Source organism: Melopsittacus undulatus, chromosome 1 (genome assembly GCF_012275295.1).
Source record: "Melopsittacus undulatus isolate bMelUnd1 chromosome 1, bMelUnd1.mat.Z, whole genome shotgun sequence".
Lineage (NCBI taxonomy): Eukaryota > Metazoa > Chordata > Aves > Psittaciformes > Psittaculidae > Melopsittacus > Melopsittacus undulatus.
In genome coordinates this window covers 86360868-86384022 of record NC_047527.1, presented here as the reverse complement: position 1 = coordinate 86384022, position 23155 = coordinate 86360868, and the positions used below count along the sequence as shown (strand labels likewise).

Here is a 23155-nt window from a genome sequence, read left to right as displayed (position 1 = left end):
AAGCTCCGCCCCCGGGGCGGTGCTCTGCGCGCGGCGGGAGCAGCCTGGAGGTGGGGGTGATTGCGGCGGAGGCGGAGAGAGAAGATGGTTCTGGTTGGTGTTTGGTTTCGATGCCTGTGTTATGTGATGGTGTCTCCTCAGGGAGCCGCACCGGGAGAGGGGTGCTGTTAAAGCTCGGAGAGGGTCTGGCGATGGAAGGGGCTGCAGCCCAGGAGTGGTCTTCAGGGCTGGCTCTCCAGAGGCAGCTGGCGCGCTTTGTGAGGAGGTTGTTCCGCTTGATTTGTTTGACTGTACCGGGCTGCGCTGGAAAGGCCGGCAGGGTGCTGGGCGGTACCTGGTGCGCTGGGACGTGGTGGGTGAGTGGGTTGGAGGCCTCCGGGTGTCAGCGGCGCAGGTCTCTCACCAGTGTGTTCTGCTTTGAGGTTAACACAGCCCGCTTGTTGACAGGAAGAAGTGTTATAAACTAAACATGCAAATGCCGTGGTACTGTTAACCTGTAGTTCATTTTTAAATTCGACAGGTGATTTGGGTAATCATTTGTGGCATCGTTTTTCTAATGATAAAAGCCCTCACTTCTTTCAGGTAGTCTTAAAATCTGCACACATTGCTCGGACAGGAGTCTGAATGTAGATTTTATGGAGACCTAGAGTTCTCAATAATTTTGAAGTGGATTTTAACTGCTTTGTTTATTGTTATTTGTAGGTTTATATAACACTAACTATGGAGTATAATTTAAATACAAATATTGATATATTCTGTCAATGAACCTGCATCCCTCTGAGGAAATCTCACCATCCCAATTGTATGCTACTGTGCTTGAGAGTTTTGAAAACCAGATTGCCAGCCTGGTGAAGATGTTTCTGGTGGAAGTATACAGGTATAAGCTCTGCCAGTTCACAAGCAGCATCAAAAGTACAGTCAGGACATACCTGGCTTATACATGTGAAACTGATACAACATCAAATTTTAAGCTGTCCTAACACTGAAATGAAAATGGAATGAGCATGGAAGATGAAGCTAACCAAGAAAATAAGGAAAATGGAAGAAAATTTTCCAAGAAATGTCTCTTACTACCTCTGTATCAGATGCTTCAAAATAAGTCCTCACTGTTGCAACATGAGCCCCAGTGGTCAGGGTAGTAACTCTTATGCTTCTCACTTTTGTGAACACCTTGTTTGGAACAGCAGCACTTTATCTGCAGCTTGAGGAGCCCTATTCTGCACTGCCAACTGCTATTTCAAATGCCCAGTCTGTGCATCTTCACCTCGTGTTTCCAGTGTTACAACTTGGACCTTATCTGGGGAGATAAAAACCTCTAAAGCTGAAGCAAGGTGTAAAAATGTCAAAAATCAGAAGAAAGCTGGACGTGATGGTAAAGGGGTAGCTCATTCTGTGAAAGACGTTTGAAAGTTGGGTTCTGAGAGAAGGCAGCATTTCTACTGTTTGCAACATAGCACTGAAGTCAGAGGATGCTCAGAAAATCCATGAAAATGTTTATGATATCAGTTGTGGCTTTAAGTGCATTTATTGTTGCATGGCTGAGTGAGGCTTAATGGAGAATCATTTAAAATCACAGAAGGGCTAAAAGAAACCTGAGTGCCTCATCAGTGAAAGTGTTCTTATGTCACAGAGTGCCTGGGAAGTGCACAGAAACAGACAAGAGGAAGCCTCATCTGTTTAAGCACACAATATGTTCATCATCTTTTGAAACTGAGCAGGTGAGAAATCCTCATGTAGTTTGCCTTTATCAGGATGTGTTTAAATGTCTGTACTGTGATTTTACCAGTAAGTCAAATTTTATTCTCATACAGTTGTCTCAGCTACAGATGTGTCTGTGTGCTTAACTTTACTTGCTCAGTGCAAAATTTACTAGAGAGTTTCAGCATGAGCTGTAAATGCTATCAAGTAAGTATCTTCATATTGGTTTAAACAAAGAAAAATATGAGAATGGCAAAAATTCTAATAAGTGTTGTTCATTTTTTGGTGATGTTAATTCTGCAAAATCGTGTCTCATTTTATATTGAGGATTCTGACTATTTCTAGGAGTAGCTGACCATCATATTCTAATAATTTCAATATTATTAGCTTTTTAATGGCTCTGTAATATTACTGTGAAGGTACTTCTATCACGGTTAATGCTTTTTATCTCTTAAGTTTTGTGACACTGCTAATAGCTAAATATTGCCTCCATTTATAAATGGGGGACCTTGGCAAAGTAGCATAATCTGTATCTCTCAAATCACAAAAGGACATAATTCCAGTGCTGTTCTCCTTTGCATTGACTACAGATATTGGCTTTGTACCAATTACACTTTATTTAAGCAAGGAGGAAACACCATTAAAATGTTTCTCATACTGATTGCAACTGTCTTTGGTAAAGACATGCATTTAGTGTTTACCTTTAGGACTGGGTAAAATCTTGAAAGGTGTGTACAAAGGTAGCCTGGGCATTCTTCTGTTGAACCAGTCAGTGTTTTAGACTGATTGATTTTGGGAAGGTTTCCATGGTTGCTACTGCTTATACAGACCAATCTTGTTTTCTGGGCTGAACTATTGGTTCGGTTCTGATTGCTCAGTAAAGCCAGTGCAAAGCCAGGCAATTTATGTGAAATAAGATGATGGCTCTCAGGAGCACTCTGGAGTTTGTGGCAGAGCTCAGATAAGAAAACAAGCAATGTTAGGAGTGTTAGGAATGTGGAATTACAGGGCTTCCTGTGGTTGTAGCCAGGCTGGGCATTGCATCTGTGTTGCAGTGTAGGTTTTGAAGGGTTTAGATTAGATTGTACTGTGCGGTCTAATTTTAAAGTCTTTGGGATAGGTGGGGTTCTGAGCTTTTACTGTTCAAAAGGTCAGAAAATAAAATTTTCATAGGTTATTGCAGAAATTCTGCAGGGAAGGGAACTAAAGAAAGGTCACTTTTAGAACAACGACATATAGTGTCTCCCCTTCATTGCATATAACTGTAAGCTGGCAACAAGGCTGTAGTCCAGTCTTAACTTTTTCGCTAAGAGGTTGGAAAGCAGAGCGCATAAAAAGACAGCCGAAATGCACACTGTTTCAAAATAGAGATGACCACAACAATGAAAAGGGTTTATGAATGCTTATACAAACAATGTTTTCTTAAGTGAAAGGGAAACTGTTTTGTATTGGCAAATTACAACTAATATCTGGAATGAATAATTTGTTTCCTTTTTGTTTTGTTGGGTGGGGGGAGGTGGGGGAGCTCAAGAATGTATTTCCCTTATAACTGTAGTGAGAAAGCAGTCTGGGATGAGGTTTTCTGGGATCCTCTTTTGATAATTTTCATGTCTGGGTACAGTGAATTTTTGAAGATTATAATTTACCATTCACCGTTAAGTTAACACATTCAGAAAGGTTGCTTAATTTTAGCTTTGTATTGAAAAATACAGTAGGTTAAATACTTAATAGCTTTTTAAACTATTGGTAGTATGATGGAATTGTAAATGTTTTATATTTGTTTTTAATATTTGCATTTTTGCAATAAATGTGAGCAAAGGAAGCCCTCCTAAATGTCTGTTTAACATTGTGTTAATTTCTGTGTGTTTCAGAGGTGGAGAATAAACATGAAAGAAATAGAGTAGTCTTCAGCTTGCTAGTATTTTTCAGGTGGTTTATTTCTTTAAAGGGTATTTTACCATAGCATTACAAAGAACTGTTGTCTGCCAATTTATTATGCTTTTGAAGCTGATACAATGGATATGGGAGCCTTCCCCCTTGCTATGGGAATAGTTTTTGAAAAAAGTTTTAACTGCATCTTCCTTAGCACCAAGCTTGTGTTTAACTTAGTTTCAAGTTTTAGCTGTAATTGCTAACATTATTTTGTTAAAGTGTGCTTTATAACTTTGAACCTACATAAAAACCTAACCTCCTCAGTGGGGAAAAATGTGCAAATTGCTAAAATACTTTGGAGTACATTGAAGTTTCTTCTTAATTTCTTATGTAGGACAAAGATATTGATCTGTCATGCTGAGATTCTTGTATGCAGTTATGCGATGTTATCTGTTGTTTACTTGTATAAATTAAAGCAGTTGTTGATATTTGTGTAGACTGTATAGTGACTATTTACCATCTGCATCAGGGATAAGTAGGCAAAAGGTCTGAAAGACTGATCATGCTGCCTGTCATTATTTTTGGTCTTTGAATCTTAAACCTTAAAGAACAGTCCAGAAGTTGCTATAAAGTAATTTTATATTAAAACCTTTACAGGAAAGGGGTAGTGGTCTTGATTTCCGTTAAACAGAAATCCTTTATGCAAAACCTCAACCCACAGCCAGTACTTTCTCCAGACCAAATTTAGACAGATTTACTGTCTAATTTAGCAGATGTACTTAGAAAAAAATGGACAACTAAAGTGTATCGCATCTCACCAGTAAGTCCCTTAAAGCTTGGGTATTTTGATGTTTCCCAATTGTCCTTTCAATATTTTTCGTAGGCTCTATAATTCGTATCAAAATAATTCTACTGCAAGTATGTATTTTGTGAGCTCGTTTGAAATCTCTGAGAACTGCTCGTTATCCTTTTTGTTGTTGTGCTGTTCTGGCACTGGGGGAGATGAGTGCATTGGATCATCCTTAGAGCTGAGCTCACCTTGCTTTTGGTTAAACTGCATCTTCAATTAATAGTTGCCCTTTTTTTTCTGAAATACTGTGTATTTCAGCCAGATGCATCCTCATATTACTTAAATAAGCATAAACACTTTAAAACCACATAGGGGTTAAGTTTGAAGTTTTAAGTTTAACGTGTAGAAATGTCTTGGTCTTAATGGATTTAATTTGATTTTAACTCATTATATCAAATTCTGTGGCTTTTTATACAGCTAAGGAATGAATCAATGGCATCTGTACAGCCATGGTTACAGTTTCAAACTGTATCCATGAAGTGAATGTGAGAAATGAGATGTTTTTTCCAAATAGAGGTATATTTTTGGCTGTTGTGTTGTTTTGGGTTGTTGTGTTTTTCTTTTATTCCCCTTCCTCCTTCAGTAGGTGTTGGCATTTTGTTTTAGTTTTTTTTTGGGGGGGGGGGTTTGTTGTTTTTTTTTTTAACTGCTTAATTTATGAAGTGTAACAAATGCTTTGTAAATGCTAAAAGCATGTACAGGACTTCTGATTAAACATTTTGCTTCTGTCTGCTTTTATCAAGTGAAGGTGAATTTCCCAGTGCTAAGTATTTGGGTAATGCAAGTCTATGTACTGGTAAATTCATTTTAATAGGTGGAAAAAGGCTTTAAAATTTATTAAGCTAGAGTAAATCTGTGTTTTGAAGGGGAAGAAGAGGATTAGGGGCTTACAGTTTGCTCGAAGGCACTAAACAAGAATCCCTATTTTCAAAGGCTAATGGTGGCAGTGAGATGTAGCAGCTGCATTGAGCTGGCAGCTCAGCAGCTATTAACTAGGTAGAGAAGACCGTAAGGACACTTAGTGCAGGAAATCTAGATGCATGACAGCATGCTTGGGGCTTAGATACTTTTTGTGTTTGAGTTTCTGATGGACTTACTTTGGCAACTGATAATTGCTTGACTGGATAACAAGTTGCCTGGTAGTTTAAGAAGAAATTCTTCTTTGTTAAGTTAGGAGCAGCAAGTTTATTTTCCTTCACCAGTCTTGCGCCATCTTACTCAGTGACAGTTTTATTTTCATCTGTAATACCAGAAATTCTTGCTTCTTATAAGGAAAACTCTCTATTACCTCACAGATTTATTGTTTTTTTGTTATTAAACTACTGGGCCCTTCACGTGGAAGGAGGAGGGACAAATACTGTACTGCATAAAACGTTAAACTAAAAGATGCTTCTTGTCTGAAACTTTTGACTTTAACTTCATGTCAGTGTTACTGGAATAACACTGAAAGTGTGAGACTCTGAATGATGGCAAGCCAGGTTCAGTCTACACCTTGGATCTTTTTTTGACCAAGAGTTTGGTTTCTTTCTGGACATTTGGTTCATTTGCGGACATTTAATAATGTCAAAAATGTATGTTGCAGTTAATGCTGTTAGCAGTCTCAATTCCTCTGACCTTGACCTACAAAGTCCTAGACCTGTGGTTAGAGCAAAACTATGTGGAGGGACTTGTCTCTGCATCTCTGATTTCTATCTGCTGCCTCCAGTTAACCTCATTAACTGAAGCAGGCTGAGTATCACAGGGAAGTATGTAGCACCCTATCAATCAATATATATTTACTTTAGTTCCATCACATAAGCAATACTTAGAGTATAGAGTATATACACAAAAAACAATGAAATAAAGGTTACCAAGGCAACTTTAATTTTGGCAGTTCCTAATTTTTATGTCTTGTCTTAGCAACCTTAATGAGCTGGAATTTTGTTTTGTTTTTTAATACAGGATTTATTTTGTGTTAAGAAATATATTGGGGATCTACATTAGCATACTAAAATAAATTGCTGAAAATGACAGAATCTTACAGCAGTATGTGCTGTATGCTTTTAGTAGCTAGGCTGTGCGATCGTACAATACATCAGTATATGTAAGTTCACGTATTTCTTCCGTAGGTCCTGTGACATCTAGATCCACTGGCTTCAGCTCCATTGTGACATCCTAACATGCATTGTGTTGGTGGTAACTTATTGACCACTGAACCATGCTGGAGAAGCTGGTGTGCACTGCATAGAGGGTTAGGTAAGTACATGTTTATTCACAGTGCTATCTTGAATGTACCATCTCAAAAAGCTACAAGATGCTTAGGTTTGGGGCTTTTCTTAATCTGTAAATAGTCATAAAATTGGCAATTGTCCTCCCTTTTCCCCCAGTTACTGGAGGCTCCCTAAGCCAGCAGCATTTGTAATCTTGAGACTGTGCCTTCATGTTAAAAAGAATTGGCAATTTAATAAATCAAGCTTGATGACTCTGGGTAAGGAAAAAAATCTTTATTTTTTCTTCCTGTAAACAGCAGTGTACTGAAATGTCTTACATTACCAAGTTCTTGTGGGGAGCATTTGATACATATTGCTGAAGTTGATGGATTCTACAGGTTACCTTCAGAGTCAGTGCAACTGTTTTGAGATTGATTCATTTATATAACAATTAACATCATCTTTGGGGAGTGTGGGAGTGGAAAAGAGGGTTCTTGGTGCTTTGTTGCTGAAATAATTACCTAATAAAAAAGCAGTAATATCCAAACTCTGTCAGGACCAAAAAGATTGAGTCAAATTAAGTGATTCCATGCAAATGATACTTTCAATAGATGGAAGTATTCTACTTAATTGGATGCAAATGCCTAGCTATCTTCTCAGTCATCTAATGGGCTTATTTAATTTTTCCTAATCCTACCAAATATGCTATATATTTAAATGTGTATGCAGCGCTGTGGGGTTTTTTAAGATTATGTTTTACATTGGAAATGGTTGTCATTTCTTGATATTAGTCTCAACAATGTAATTGGAATCTTATGCTATTTTTACAACAGAACGAGAAAGGAAATTTATTAGGTGAGGAATATCCAAATATTAAAAATTAATTCCTTGCAATGTAATAGCTATATTATGCAAATATGTTGCTTGTTCTTCATCTACATGTATGATGGTCATAGGAAGCTCAGGAAACTTAGAAAAGACAACTATTTAAAATGTGGATTGTTAGATAAAGCTTTTGTATTATTAAAATCATTGTAATCTGGTGAAGCCAGTGGGTTCAGGGCAAATGAGATACCTGAAGATTCTCCTTCCTGCTTTGTTGCTTTTAAGAAACAGAGATATTCATTGTGGCAGCAATTGTGTCAAGCAAGGGAGCGATTTTCCAAATGCTGTAATTTTTATCATTATAATCTGTGCTTATCTAATTTTGTTTTTCTTTGTGCTGGACAGCACTGGGGCAATTTTATAATGAAAAAGTGCATCCAAGAATGATAACCTGTTCTAGGGTGTGTGTGGATGGCAGCTAAACATTGCAGTGTGTCATATACCTGTTCATTGTATTTACGTGTCCAAAAGTAAAATAGAGCAGTTATTTCTTCAACATCACCTGTAACAACTTGGATCTAAATCTCCCCTGTAGTTATAAAAACCAAAACCAAACCACACAACCAAAACCAACCAAAACAAACTCCAACCCAAATAAATGGCTTGTCTAGCTCTTTTGAGAAGCTGTTGTTTTGCCCTTAGTGTGCGTTTCACAAACATAACACAGGATGATCAACAAGGCTTTTCTTCCTCTATCAGTGGACTGAATTATATAGGTTATGCTATTTCAGAAGTCCCTCTACAACTTTGTCTTTCACCTGAAAGTATCTTATCTCAAATTCTGAAATCTTTCAGTCACTGACAGTAATGTAAAATACTGGTCAATACAGTATTTTGGATTTCTTTTTTAATTAGTGTCCTTCTTTCTTAATGGCCATCAAGAGAAGACTTGAAAGAGCGTATGGAAAATTGCTAAACTTCTGCAGCCTTTCTGTCTACCTTTTGGGACAACTATTCAAAACCAGATGTCAGATGAGTGGACATCAGAAACAAATCCATCAGAAAAAAACCTCAACAGAAAGATGAGAGGAAAGAAGGCTGAAGATAATTCTGTGTGCTTCAACACAAAAGTAACTAGAAGGATTTTGGTTAATGTACATGCATTGCCTAAAGCAGGGTATGACATGTACATGGCAAAACTTGTCATTTTGCTTGTTATGCTTCAAATACTTCTGTAGCTGTTCATTGCAGAACAACTGATAATGTAGCACATGTGTGTTTACTTATTTTTTTACTAGAAAGCTGCCCACAGATAGCCTGAACAAAAATGAGCTTCCCTATTCAAAGAGGTGTCTTCTTGGTTTGTGAAAGCTCCAGTGATAAAGGTGCTTCTAAAGGCTTTCTCTTTAAGTTTTGTTACAAGCAATGATAAAGGAGAGCCACTGAGATGTGTTCTTTGAAGAGCCAAGAGGTGCGCTGTGAGGCTTCTTGAAATCCTGTATGTAAACTAGATAAAAAAGCTGTGACAAGGTACAGCTCTCTTTGCACTCGTGGCTGCATTTATAAGAGGTGTATTTATTGAAGCACCAGTCTTATCAGTTAATGCAAAATTCTACTTATCTGTAGATGTAAAAGTTAACATTAAGACTTTGTCTGACCTCAAGTGCATCCTCTCTTCCAAAGAAAACTTGAGATGGCATTTGATGCTTTCCTGTTATTCATAAAAGTGGGTTTATTTTCCTTTGAGAGAGAAGATAAAAATCTCTGGTAGCCACCCATCCACAAGTTGACATCATACAATATTCTAATGATAGCTTTTCTAGTATTTAGGTAGAGAAGCTGGTGTGCATTCTGTTTTTCTAGGTTTCTTCCAAGTATCTGAGTTTAGTTTTGAGCATTTTCTTTCTTAGTTGTTATTTATGGCCATGCATATGTGTGCTACATTACAAGAAAACATTTTCACAATAGACACCTTTAGTTTAAGTAGAGAAATCACTTTCTGACTTCTACAGTTTTGTATTATAATTATTTAATTCAAATTGTCAGAGTGTTTTCCCCCAAATATCTTCTTTACCCTGCTGTTTTCTAAGACTGAAGTAATTGTCTATATTGAATCTAGATTTCCTGGTTTGTAGTTGTAATTGCTCATGTGGAAAGAAGTAAATACATGTCTTAGTAGCTTGCTGAAATTGCTGCAATAAACTAAAAAAAAGGATAGTCAAAGGCCTGATCACTAATAAGTGAACTAGCAGCTTGGCAAGTAAGTAGGGAGTAGACCTACATGCTGATGGTGCATGTAGGCAGCTGGTTTTTGTTTTGTATTAAATTAAGTAGTCAGTTAACAAGCCTTGTCATAGTCAAAGCACAGTTCAGTCGTTACAGATTCACAAAGCAGGTAGACAAGGTGCTTCCACGTTCACAGAGAGTTATTTTGAAATAACATGTCTCAGTTTTAAAAAAGCTGAAGAACAAGATTAAGCATTTTACATCTTTTCATCATTACAGTTATTTTCAAACCAGTGGAGTGTGGTGATCCAAATTTAGTCTGAGGTTATATACGAAATGTGTCATTATCTGATGAACGTGTTACCTCTGTGTTTCAGAAGAGTTTATGGACTAGTTCTCTGGGAGCTCTCCCTGGAATGATGCTTGTAAATTACTGCAAAGATTAAAAACTTTCTTCAACTTTTCATACTAGTTTTGACTTGAGTTTTGCTGTGCTATCTGTACAGCAAAGCAAACCTCATGTTAACATTGTTTCTTTTTATAGCCTCTTCAAAGGGCAAACTAATGAAAGTAGCAGTTAGCCATAATACCATCCTGTGGCTTTTATTTCTTCCCACTAAAGGCCCTTACCCTGGGGCAAAACAGAATCTGCTGCAAATTGTAGCCAGTTCAGTGTTGTGTCCTACAGCTTAGGTTAACAGCTGATGGCAGAACAGCATAAAAAGAATGTTGCTGTGTTGTCTCTGAGTGCAGAGGCTGTGTTGCTATTGCAGGACTCCAGAATGCCAAAGTAAGAAGCCTGAGTTTCTTTCCTCCCAGAAATGTCTCCTAGATTAACAGACTCATTTGGGAAATATATTTTAAAATCTATTGATATTTTAAAATTTAAAAAAATGCCTTTAAACGGAAAAAGGTCTGCTGTCACAAGGTTGAGTTATCAGAGAAGTGTAGGTAATGGTACTCGGGGAACATAATTTCTTGGCTGTCTTGTGGTGCTTTTACTATTTGCTTTGGCGTTCCCCAGGAGGGGGCAGCAAATGAACAACGTCGCACCGGCTTTTACTTTTCAAACGCTTTTTCAGTGTTCCTCTTTGATTATAACCCGCAGCGTACTGATGTTAGAAGTTTTAAATGATGATTTCCACCTAATTTGTTTGCCACAAGGGTAGCTGGAATGTATGGATTGGAAGTTTTCATCATTTTCAGAATTAGGCAGTAGAATTTATTTAGTAAAATCAAATTCAAGTTTATAAAAAAGGTAGTTCTAAATGAAGGCTTAAGATTTCTATGACTATGGCATTAGGTGTGTATATATTTTAAAGGATATAATAGCCAAACAATTGGATCCCATGACAATTATTAGTTAATGTCACCCAAGTCTTTCTTAACATCTTTCAAATGTTTATTTTCTATATTTCAATTTAAATTAATATTACAATTCAAAATAATGTTGTCATAACCATTTTTGTCCCATCACAAAATAAAACTGAGAATACAGTAATTATAGTGATGGTTTTAATTCACATATAATTAATGCATTAATATACAAGGATGGCTTGTGCACTCTGCTGACAGTGCATGCACATTAAAGGCCTCAGTTCCCAGAGAGTGGTAGTAATACTAAACAATATAACCAATTTTTATTCTTATTTCAGCAACAAAGTGCAGATTTATAAACTAAAACTTTATGGAGGCATACCATATTACTGATTGAGAGTATGGGATGTTTTTTTCATGACTGTGTGGGAAAATGCTGATTAACACCTAATTCTGAATTTCTTGAAAGTGTGTGTCCGTAATTTTGTCAGTTACAGAGCAAGTAGTTAGCAAGAAGTAACAGAGAGGGGGCAGTCTAACCTTGTAATTCACCGAGTTTTAACCAATATAAGGTTCATATAAATATAAAGTTCATATAAAGAAGGGAAAATCATAGAGGTATCTGTGAATATCAGCTGTTTGTAATCAATGTTCCAGAGTGAGCTGGGAAGAATGAAGCTGATTCCAGACTAAAGTGATGTATTAATAGTCTTATCCAATTGCTTCATTAAAATCATAAGTGTTACAATGCATGTGGGACCTTTATGGAGCCTAAAAGTTGATCAAGAGCATGCAAGACACTTCAAGCTTAACTGGTCATAATTTCCCACTGTCTCAGATGTACCTTATTTATGTCTGAAGAAGGGAAGGTGAAACTATCAATATTACAAATTCCAGATTCCTTTGGAGTTCAGCTTCTTAACCTTAGAAGATTGAAGCAAGCCTCCTAGTTACAGAATATATTTTTCTTTCCTTCTTAAAGAAAAAAGAATGTGTCAGTATTTGTGGGGAGTTTGCACCCCAGGCACTGCATAAGATAGGCACTGCTGGCAACCATTTCAGAATTCTGAAATTTGCATCTAAAGCAAAGTTAAATGTGCTGGAAACAGGCAGCTGTGCTCACACTTTTCTGTAAAGTAGTAATTCAGGTAGCTAAAAAATCCAAATAGCTCTACTTTTCTACAAGAATTTAAACCTCTAACAAAGGAAATAGTGAAAGACGTCTCCTGTAAATGTATAAAAATGTACAGTTTTATTCTGATTTCAATGAGCAGAAATGGTAACAAAGACAATTTTCCTAGACTGTGAATTGGTATGTTATACCTTTGAACTGCTGGACTTGTATTGGATTCACAAAGATATTACAGGAATTAGCCTTTGCATTTTTGGTCTCTCCTAGCTCTGAAAAAGTTCCATCTGTCATGTAGGAGTTTAGAATCGAAATATCCGACAATTTTATTTTATTTTTTTTAATGTGTTTTTCGTCTTGAAAGAGCAAAATGTTTAGCAAAGAGGGGAAAAAAGTACTACAAAGAGTTATACAGAGAGGCACAACTTGCCTTTCAGCATTGGCTTTAATCTTGAAGCTTGCTGTTAAAATCCTAGATTTTTCCATATAGGCCCTTGGTTATACAGAGATCACTGTTTCAGCTTTCACACCTTCTGTGTCAACAACTGCACTGTGTACTTAAGTTCCCTCATGTAAATTAAGGGTTTTTATTCTTTGAGCAATGTAAGCTCTGCTGCAAATATCTGAAGATTACATCCCTTTTTCATCTTTCGTGTTTTGAATACTGTTGCATAAATTAACAGCTGTATAATTCACTCTTAATTTAGAATTAGCAAAAATACTTTTACCAGTAGAAGTCTTGAGTATAATCTAAACTAATTTCATTGCTTTCTGAAATACTTTGTTTTCAAAATATCAGAACATTAATTACCTTCATAGCATATGATGAAAATAGCTGTGTTTTCATTACAGAATGTTTAAAGAATGATTAATCCTGTTTGTTACATTTAACATGTGAATGTAGTGCATGTATTTGGAAATAGTATTTACTTAGTAATTAATTATTTACAGGTATGACTCAAAATGACATTGTTTGCTTTTGCTGAGTGCTGATCAATAATCTGGGTAGAGATATAAGCACCTTTTAAATCTGCTATAGTTGACTTCCACAGGACAAAGATTTTAATGTTCTATGATGCTTACATTTCTACCTTTGAAGTTACTGTGTGTTGAAGATGTGACTTTACAGTATTAGACTTGTGTTTGCATTTGTGAACAACCAGTGCTTGCTATGTTGTTTCTGATTTGTGAGGAACTTTTAAGTGCTTAAGACATAGAATACCTCAAAACCATTTAACTCTAAGCATGGTGTGGGGAAGAATTTGGAAAATCAAGGAACTTGGAACAGCAGATCTGTGATCTGTGTAGTACTTATCAAGTGCTTTACAGTTGTGTTCCCTAGGAATCCTCTTTGTATATAAGTACACATAATTTTCATACATATTATTTTTAATTATAAATAAATTCCACTTGCAAGCCTGAAAGAGTAGCAGGTCACACGGTGGAGAAGATAGAATCTGTCTTTTTTAATTCAGACAAAAAAAAATCTAGAAAACATAGGTGGACCATTCAAGCATCAAGATACAACAGTTGAGTATGATCATCTTGCATTGTGTAGTATTGGTTGCTAGGAAATTGCGTTAACACAGCAAAGTATGTAATTCTGGGAATGTAAATAAATAATTAAAAGATAATAAAATAGTAACTGAAGTATTTGATCAAGACAGGTCTGATAGGAATCTTTGTGCTGTCATTTCTCCCTTAGTGATACCAACCTTTCCTAACTAACTGCCTTAAATACTTATAATAAAAGGCATTAAAAGCTTCAAATAACATATTGACCGAGAAATGTCATCCCTTCAGACCACTTTACACAGGAAGAATAGATGGTGATTTTCCAGATGTGACAAGGTTCATTTCCTTTCTGACAGGAAGTGTTCTTACAGTTAGGCCTGTTGAAACATGGGAATGCATCCTGGCCTCAAAGCCTTTCACTGCCAGCACTGTGAGTACGAAACAAGGCTAGAGAACTTCCTGATATAGCAGATGCAGGTTGATTACATGTATGTCTTCCTTATGTTACCACCCAGGAGGGAAAAATGTACTATGGAGTTGGAATATTGAATACTGTGCAGGAGTAGATTCTTTTGTGATGTGAAAAGGATTTCTACAGAGACGGGGTATTTTTTACCTATTGGTAGTTCTCCCTCCATACTGAATATGCAAGCATCAAACATGTCATCTGATTTAAGAAAACAGGCAGTTTTTTAACTGAAGTGGGTTTTTTTTATGGTATTCAGAGATATTGATCTTTAAGGATATGTTTGACCCTGGTTCGAGATTTATATTCAGAAGACACCAATGTAAAGGTATAGATACTGCAAAGACAAGGACAGCTTATGCCCATGGCTCGTTAACAAAAAAAGATGACTTTGCTAGTTCAGAGGGATGTAGACTTCAACCAGTTTGTAAGCTTTGTTTCTGTACTGCTACTCTGTGGCCAGGAAAGAATGGGAATATCTTCTCAAAACTTTTTAAATCAGCTTGCACACATTGGCATGTTTCATGGTTTTTAATATAATAGATTGCTGTTTGTCCAGCTTGGCTGCATTCCATTTCATTTTCTGGAAAGCTTCCTGCTTCATGTTTCTGTTTTAAAATTGAATGTTGAACCTCTGTCAAAGGGCTAGCCTGTCTGTGACTGATGCTCTGGGGTTCTTTCTGTCTCAGTCAAGTGATCTGTTTATATAGACTTTGCATTGCCATAGTTCTATTAAGTCCATCATTCTGCCAAAAAAGCAACTTGCATTAGAAATCCTTAATTATACAGAGGAATGTACTTTGTAGCAGTGTCTGCTTGAAACTGTTGGATCTGCTCCATTTTGTTGGTGTTTAAAAAGTAAAACTTTCTCCTTTCTCTGAGCATTTTACAGGAATAGAAAATAAGTTTAACTGAATGAATAGGATGGGAATGTGCTATGTTGCCTTAACGGCCTTCAGAAATCTGCTACTTGGTATGTGCAGTGAGTGGGTGGATGGGGCAGTAGAGAGTCAATTAGATGCTTATGATAATACTTAAATAAATAAATTGTGGAGATCCTCCTGTAGGATCTGGCAGCAGTGAATAGGGAATATCCACCTTTGTCCACGCTGACAAAATTAGCTTTTCAGTGAGCTGAAGAAATTAAATATGCTTGCAGTGGTTTGGCAGGAGGGTAGTGCTCTGACACTTGAGTGATATGGGTGGTGCTCCATCCCGCAGCACTGGAGCCATGGCATCACACACAACAGCAGAGGAGGGTAGGCAGATGTCTGGCAGGAAACATAGGTGTGAAGGGGGCTGATAGACGTCTTACGCTACTGAGACAGATGGCTCTCAATCCGTGTGGCAGCAAGTATGCCATGTCTTCAAAGACAGACATTTGCTTTATTAAATATTCTTAGCTTATGGAGAAGGTGACTGACAGGGCTTCAAAAGGTACAGGAAAAGGAGAGTGAGAGCCAAAGAAGAGAGAACCAACTTCTCCTAGGGGGCTGGCAAGGTAATGTGTATGGGCACTGTTAGTGATGTTCAGATACATAAGTAAACAAGTGACTAAAACTGTGCAAAATAAATTAAACCTTTCCAAAAAAATGAAGGCAATATGTCACTGTCCGGAAGAAGGATTGCAAATCCAGAACTGTCTCCTATTCCTTGCTCTGCCGCTGATCTGCTACATAACCTACAGCAAACACATGTAATGAGTTTTAGAAAGCTGCTTATTACCGATGAAAAGGTGATTTATTATCTAGCTATCAAACCATTGATAACTGCTCCTTAAAATCTTATCAGCCTCTTCCTGTTTGTTTCCCCACTGACAACTGGGAGTAAACAGAAAAAGTGCTTTGATTTCTACATCGTGCTGACTATGCAGTGGTCACTCAATGTGATACCCCCTGCATAATTCTTAAAAGATAACACTAATAAAACTATAGCTGCAGATGTAATAGTGTTGGCATGAAATGCTGCCTTGAGGAGAATTATTTCTATTCCAGGGTTGGTGTTAAGATTTAGTTTCTTAAAATATGTTATCTAAAATATATTTACTTGTTGGTTTTGTGTTTTATTTTTGGCTGCAAAAATGAAAATAGGTGTGCCTATTTGGGGGTTGGACTATATGACCTCCCAAGATCCTATTCAGCCTTAACCATTATGTGATTCTGTTTCCTTTTTTTTTTAGCTTGTGGTTTCTTTCTAGTTAGGTTACTTTCGGGTTCTTCACTCTAAGGCTAATACTTCAGAATTTCCATGCATCAGAAAAACATGAAGATAAATATTGTAAATTAGACATCATCAGTGGGCATGTAGATGAAAAGGGAGACTAGTCCTTTAGGAATGTACCTCTTGGTCTTTTTGTTATTGGAAGTCATTGTTTTCCTTTGTTATTGTTATCCTTGTTGTCTTCACAGAAAATTCTGTGGGTGTTTTCTTCATTAAGTTAAAATCACTTTCCTTTAGCATTATTCTGTTGCTGCTTGGAAATTTCCTGTTCTATTACATTTCCCCATTCTGGGGGATTTTTTTGTTTAACTGGTGACATAGGGCATGCTGAAAGTTGTCCCTCTGAACTTCAGAAAAAAAAAAATCAAAACTAAATTTGGAAATGGTTGTGGCTGATTTTTCTTGATTAGACTTCTGATGGAAGCCAAATTTACATGTAGTAGGTCTCCTACTGGTAAAACAGACTGGCATTTAACTGCCTAGACCATTATATGAGATCATGCTTCATTAGCAACAAGATCATGGGAAAGATGAGTCGTGGCTTGGGGGATGTGCTGTAAATTCTAATCCATTAATAATTTTTAATTTCCCACACATACTTTATATTCCCATGGAAGATAGTATATCCTTAATATTTGCTTTCTATTTCTTGGTAGGTGAGAAGTCTTTCAAGTGTGAGATTTGCTCTTATACCTTCATTGATACAAGCTCCCTGCAGCAGTGTTTCTGAACATGCACTAATGAGAGGCCTTGCAAATGCTGGCTCTGTTCATATAGTCGGTAAGTGTCAATAATCCCTCTGTCAGGAAAATTCTGTAAATCTGATGGCTTTTAAGAAGCGACAGTAAAACCCCCACCCTAAACTCACACATTTAAATATATTCCTATTGGGAGCTTGTCTCTAAGTAGGCTTTTTTATTTAAAGGGATCGCTTTCTGTCCCCTCTTTACAAGTCTGTCTGTATATAACTACTGCAAAGACTGTCCTAGAAGATGTATGGAACACTAATGTGGAACACAGTTGGGGCTGTTCAGCCTGGAGAAGGCTGCATGGAGACCTCATAGCAGCCTTCCAGTATCTGAAGGGGCCTATAAGGATGCTGGGGAAGGACTCTTCATTAGGGACTGCAATGATAGGACAAGGGGTAATGGGTTAAAACTTAAACAGCAGAGGTTTAGACTGGATATAAGGAAGAAGTTCTTTACTGTGAGGGTGGTGAGGCACTGGAATGGGTTGCCCAGGGAAGTTGTGAATGCTTCATTCCTGGTGACGTTCAAGGCCAGGTTGGATGAAGCCTTGGGTGAGATGGTTTAGTGTGAGGTGTTCCTGCCCATGGCAGGGGGTTGGAACTAGATGATCTTAAGGTCCTTTCCAACCCTAACTCTTCTATAATTCTATGATTCTATAAATACAAAAATACACAGTAGAAGGCAGCGATAGTATCTGTGTCTGTATGTGCAGGGGTACTGGGACAAATAGTAGTGACTTACATAAAAGCAAAAATGTGTTCATTCACTAACTGTATGTCCTAATTTGCTGTATAAGGTGCACCATGCTGCTTTTTTACAGTGATTCTGTTGTAGTATTTTGATTCCACCCTCCTGCTCCTGCCAACTGAGGAAATGATTGCATTTCTGACACTGCTAATACTTTTCATTTTGCAGTGTTGGCTGCATGTGTCATGTGATGAGTGGGAGCATTAGCTACTCTTAGTAAAGCCTAAGTACATGTTGAAAGTGTACTTAGCAGCCTTAGAGGCTGTTTAAATGTTAAATTCGTATGTCTTTAAACTGTTTGCTTTGGGGTTTTTTAAACTCAAAAGGTTTAAACTAAGATAAGCTAATGTTCACAAGTCACTTCTTTAAGTTTCTTTTCATGGAGAGTTTTTCAGTGTGCAGGTTTGGAATAACAGGGAAAAATAATTTTTCCTAATTTTGGTTGCAGATGTGTAAAAATGCAGAATTGTAAACATTACCCAAATGCTGTAACAAATGAGGGAAGTTTGTAAAATTGAATGGCTGCTTGTTAGAAAGACAAATATTTGTTTGCAGATACTTACTTCTAAGAAGTATCAAAAATGTCCTAATTCATGAGCAGGAGAAAACAGTGGTTGAAAAACTTGAGGGGTATGATAGTGGTGAACTCCACAGAGTAGAGAGTGGAACAGTGATTGCCTTATTACTCTGTGCATTACTGTAGTAAGCATAAGAAATACAGTTTCCTCTCCTATCAGAAAGCTTTAGTTATAGGATACAGCTAAGCCTGATAGGGGCTGTAATTAAGTAAGTTCTGTACTGGTGAAAACCTGTTTTTTAATAAACCATTCTAATACCTGTCATAGTATTTTATCTCTTTTTGCAGTATTACTTTACAAACATTTTTCATGTACTTGTAATAAGCCAGCCCTTCTTGCAAGGATCAAAGATTTTCTTGCTTGCAAATTACCAATGTGCCTACTTCCACTAGCCTGCTTTGCTCCCTTAGATGCACCTTAGCTATCATAATGTAAACACTTGCACACTTAACTTTTGCTGTGGAACTAATTCCTTTTGAAGTTCATATAACTGTTCTTTAATAAATTAAAAATAAGAGTCCTTTGAGATCATGAAGTGAATGCTTTAACCAATGTCTGAAAGTACTGGTTTCTTGTGTGCAAAAACTCTACTTACAAAACGTTTAGTTGCTGTCTGCATGATGGTCCATACATAAATAGTTTGGTTGTTTGAAATTACCACTTGTGAAACAGTTTGCCTGAACTGGGTAAATACAGTTAAGTTTGGAGTTTTTTTCTTAAGTAATCTACTTCAGGTCTGTACCAGATATTTTAAGCACGCTAGAATATAGTGCACTCTGTTTCAGAATTGTATCAAAAATACAACAGAATGTAAGAATACTGAAGAATAAGAGGAAAGAAAAAGACACAACCTTTTTCCAGTCCCTAAGCATATACTTTACGCTCACACAGAACCCATTGACTGATTCAGTGGGCTGTATTCAAAAGTGAGGTGTAAAGGGTAGAAATCACATGCAGATCTGCATGTAAACAAGACTAAGGATGGCATAACTGCAGTGGTGAAATATACAGAAAAGTGTAATCTTTAAACTTTCCCAGTATTCTAATATAATTTGTGAATAAATACATATTATTTGCTGCTATTCAATTAGAAAAAAGTTTTTTTTTCAGGTTCTCATCTTGTGCTGTATGTTCATCAGATATATTGAGTGAAAAAATACAGTGAAATCTGCAGTGGAAACTGCTCATCAAAATTCAGGATTACAGTGAAATTTTAATTTTAAAGTGCATCTCTCTGTATCAATATGTGTATATGTTTGTGTGTATATGTATAATGAACTCAGGACTTAAAATGTCTATGTAGCTAGGCTGTTCATAGCAGTCTCTTTACCTTAAGGCTTTCTCTTATCAAGAGCTTAGAGCTATGTAGAAAAAGAGACCTAAATTTGGGATATGTGTCTTACTTAGTGACATGGAAGAGTCAAATGACTCCTTTTGATAGTACAGAATCTGACAGGCTCACATTTTTGGTAGTTTTGCTGTCAGAAACGGCAAGAGGATTTCCTGAAAGTTGTGTGTTCCTGATTATGATAGGGAGAATTCTGTGCTGCTTTAATAAGAATATATGGGAAAATATTTCATTGTTTGTGTAAATCTTACCTTGAAAACACAGGTTTTCCTATGTCTGTGTAGTAAAATAGTTTCTTACATGACAGATAGCAAAAAATGTAACTGGTTTAGGTGTAAGGGGAAGGGAGGGTTAGGGTAATACCTTTTTTGATGTAGTCTACTTTAAGAAACTCTAGAGTCTTTTTCTTGTTGTATTCATACAGATACCACCATCATCTGAGTACCACAACCCTGAATATAGAAAACACATAAATATTTGCAGCACCAACCTTGAGATTTTTAAGCTGGTATGGTATATGCATTGTGAAGTCTAAAAATTAATTTTAGCAAACTTAGTTGTTTAAACTGACCTCTTTGTGGAGCCCCTTCTATACTCAGTGGAGAATGACGAGCATTCCCACGAGACATTTTAATTTCATGAGACATTAGTCAAATGTGTGGGTTAATTCACCCCCGTTAGGGTTACTTACTGCCTGCTTACAGTTAACTACAGAGGAAATCTAGAGTAGATACCCATTCGCAACATTATGCAGGATGAATCCTCTTGTAGGTGGTGGTTTTAATTTCCTAGCTCATAGGGCTGCAAACAGTTGTTGCCAGAATAAACAGATCATCAGTATCTGTTTAAGGAAAGCCTTACATTCAAGGAAGCTACCATTACAAATTGGTAATTTTTGAAATATGATTGATGTTAGGTAACAAGTGCTGAGACTAACCCACAAGTCTCCGTTCTCGTACAGCCTGTATACAGCTGTATTCTAGGTTGGCCTTGTATGAGGGAACTGCCAAAATCTAAAGATTTAGGTTCTCTATTTGCTATTCCCTGAATGTGAAAGAACTGAGGTTTTGATTAGGATCAGGTGGTAATTCCACTATCTCAGGGCAGAATTTAGACCCATAGTAAGTATGTAGCAGACCTTACATTTTAATATAGAATGAATCATGGACAGTATTGCTGTTTTGTTTACATTCTTCATTTTGAAATATGTCCCTGTCATAATGCAAACTAAGTGGGTTGAAATGACAAATGAAAGGTAGAACTTTTTGGTATATTCAGACTGGTTTGCAGCTTTCATGATGTTGAGCTGGAATTCTAGGCAGATACACGTGCAGACACAAATGTGTGTGTATCTGGTGTGTGTGGCTACATGCTGGTGCACTACCAGCATCCTTACATTAAGGATATAAATGCATATAAGGTCCTGTTAAAAGGTAGATTGGGGCATTTGTCCTTATAGGAGTTAGGTATCTATTGCATGCATGAAGGTTTTATTTTTAAAGAGCAGATATATCCACATTGGCACAACTGAAAGTGAGGTAGAAACACTGCTGGAAACATGGTGCAGGCTCCACTAATTTACTCCACTGGTAGGAAAAAAAGCCAGTGAAAGGTGTTATGTTGCTTGAGATGACAAGGAGACATATTTTAGGTCTAGAAATCTTCACTTGGGCACACAGCTAGCTGTGAGTGAAATCATTGAGCTATGGCTCAGGAGGGCTGTGTTCTGATCTAGCTTCTGCTACTAGACAGCCACAAGATCTTGCTAGGGATGACTCATACCCTCACTTCTTGTTTGGCTCTTTTGGATTTCTGAACACTCCAAATACAAACTGTCAGCTTATGCTTGTGCAGTGCTCACTGCTACTGATAGTACTAATGACTGATACATATTTAATTTATTACAGCATTTAGAAGAAGAGCTTGGACCTTCACATATGCTGACATCACACTGGTGAGGTGTGGTTTTTGCTGCTGTTCTTCTGAGAAACAGTTTCTCCAAAAACACATTAAGAAACATCACCTAGGTTCAAGAACTTTCTTAACCAGCTCCCAGCTCACTTTTACCCTCAAATCACTTCCTGTGGAAAATTAGGTTCTTCATGCTTAAACTTCCACCAGAGCATCCCTGCGAATAAGGAAGCTGTTGGCATTGTCACTCTTCCTGGCTGAAAGCCAGGGGTTATCTGGAAGAAGAGAAGAAACAGTCCTTATGTGGCAATTAAAAGCACTTAGAATGGTCTTCCCAAAAGCCTGCTGTGTATTTTGGGGCAGGTGGAATCTCCAGTGTGCTGAGAGGAGTGTGAAGATTTGTGTTGCACAAAGGTGGACGTGTTGATTTTTTTGTTCTGGTTACCTCTTGCTGACACATTCTGCTTACTTACAAATGAAGAGTTTGACATCTGAAGGCAGAATCTGTTGAAACGTACCAAAGCTGACAGTGAATGCTACTGGTTGTTTCTGTACATCTTTTATCTTTGATACAGGTCTCTACATAAATTATATATATATATTTAAAAAAATATAAACATATATACACGTAAATTATTAAAAAATTACTGATGCTGTAGGACTCAATGTGGTAAAAACAATAATCCTGAAATTTCTTCAGATTTATTTATTTTGTAACAAAATGTGTCTATTATAATAAGCTGGCCCATTGTTGAAGTAAAAATATAAACTATTGAAATATGACATCACATAAACTGTACCCTATTTGGCCAAATAGATATTGCTCACTTTAGAAGATAAATTACAATAATGTTATACTTTCTAATTTTAGGCTGTTAGAGGACTGATTTTACTCTATGACTACACATTTATTCTTTGACTATGGTGGTTTTGTAGAGTCTGTTATCAGCTATAAATGTTGCTCAGAAAATGTAACTGTTGCTAAAAATAAAAAAAAACTAATATCAGAACTTCCTACTAGATGGAAGTAAATCGTGACTGAAGTGCATGTACACTGTTCTCTTAAACACAATTGTAAAGAATATGCTGCTTCAACAGGATAAAAGTTTCCCTTCCAGGTAAGTTGTAGATTTCTTGATTTACAGGAAAAAGTTATTAAAAGAGTTATGTGGAGAGTAGCTACTGGCAAATTGTAGGTATTCAGAGAAGAAAATTCTTACATTGTTAGAAACTGATGGTCATCACAGACCTCATCTTCGTGTTACACAGCTGGGAGAGGTTAGAAGTGCATACCTAAACAGAAACACTTGGTGCTTCTTCATCGGGAAGTATATTAGTTAGACATTTACAACTGAGGATATACATAGCTACTAATGGCAAATATTTTCTTCCTTAATGCAATTTACATTGCAGCATTTTAGCTTGTTTGTACAACAGTGCAATGGTTATTTAACTTGAAATGGCTTGAATGGTTAAGTACTTATTTACAACAACAGCAGTACTTTACTTTGAAGG

At 36.9% G+C, this 23155-nt stretch overlaps 1 long non-coding RNA gene across 2 annotated transcripts; it reads left to right on the top strand.

Annotated features, from left to right (window-relative positions):
• Positions 1 to 43: 43 nt before the first annotated feature.
• On the top strand, positions 44 to 22778 carry LOC115946653 (uncharacterized). Of its 2 annotated transcripts, none has more exons than XR_004080706.2 (5): positions 44 to 93; positions 703 to 1718; positions 6529 to 6655; positions 16964 to 17087; positions 21637 to 22778. It is a non-coding gene; the product is annotated as an uncharacterized lncRNA (long non-coding RNA). The 2 variants fall into 2 exon arrangements; XR_004080705.2 differs by lacking the exon at positions 44 to 93 and adding an exon at positions 123 to 265.
• The last annotated feature ends 377 nt before the right edge of the window (positions 22779 to 23155 follow it).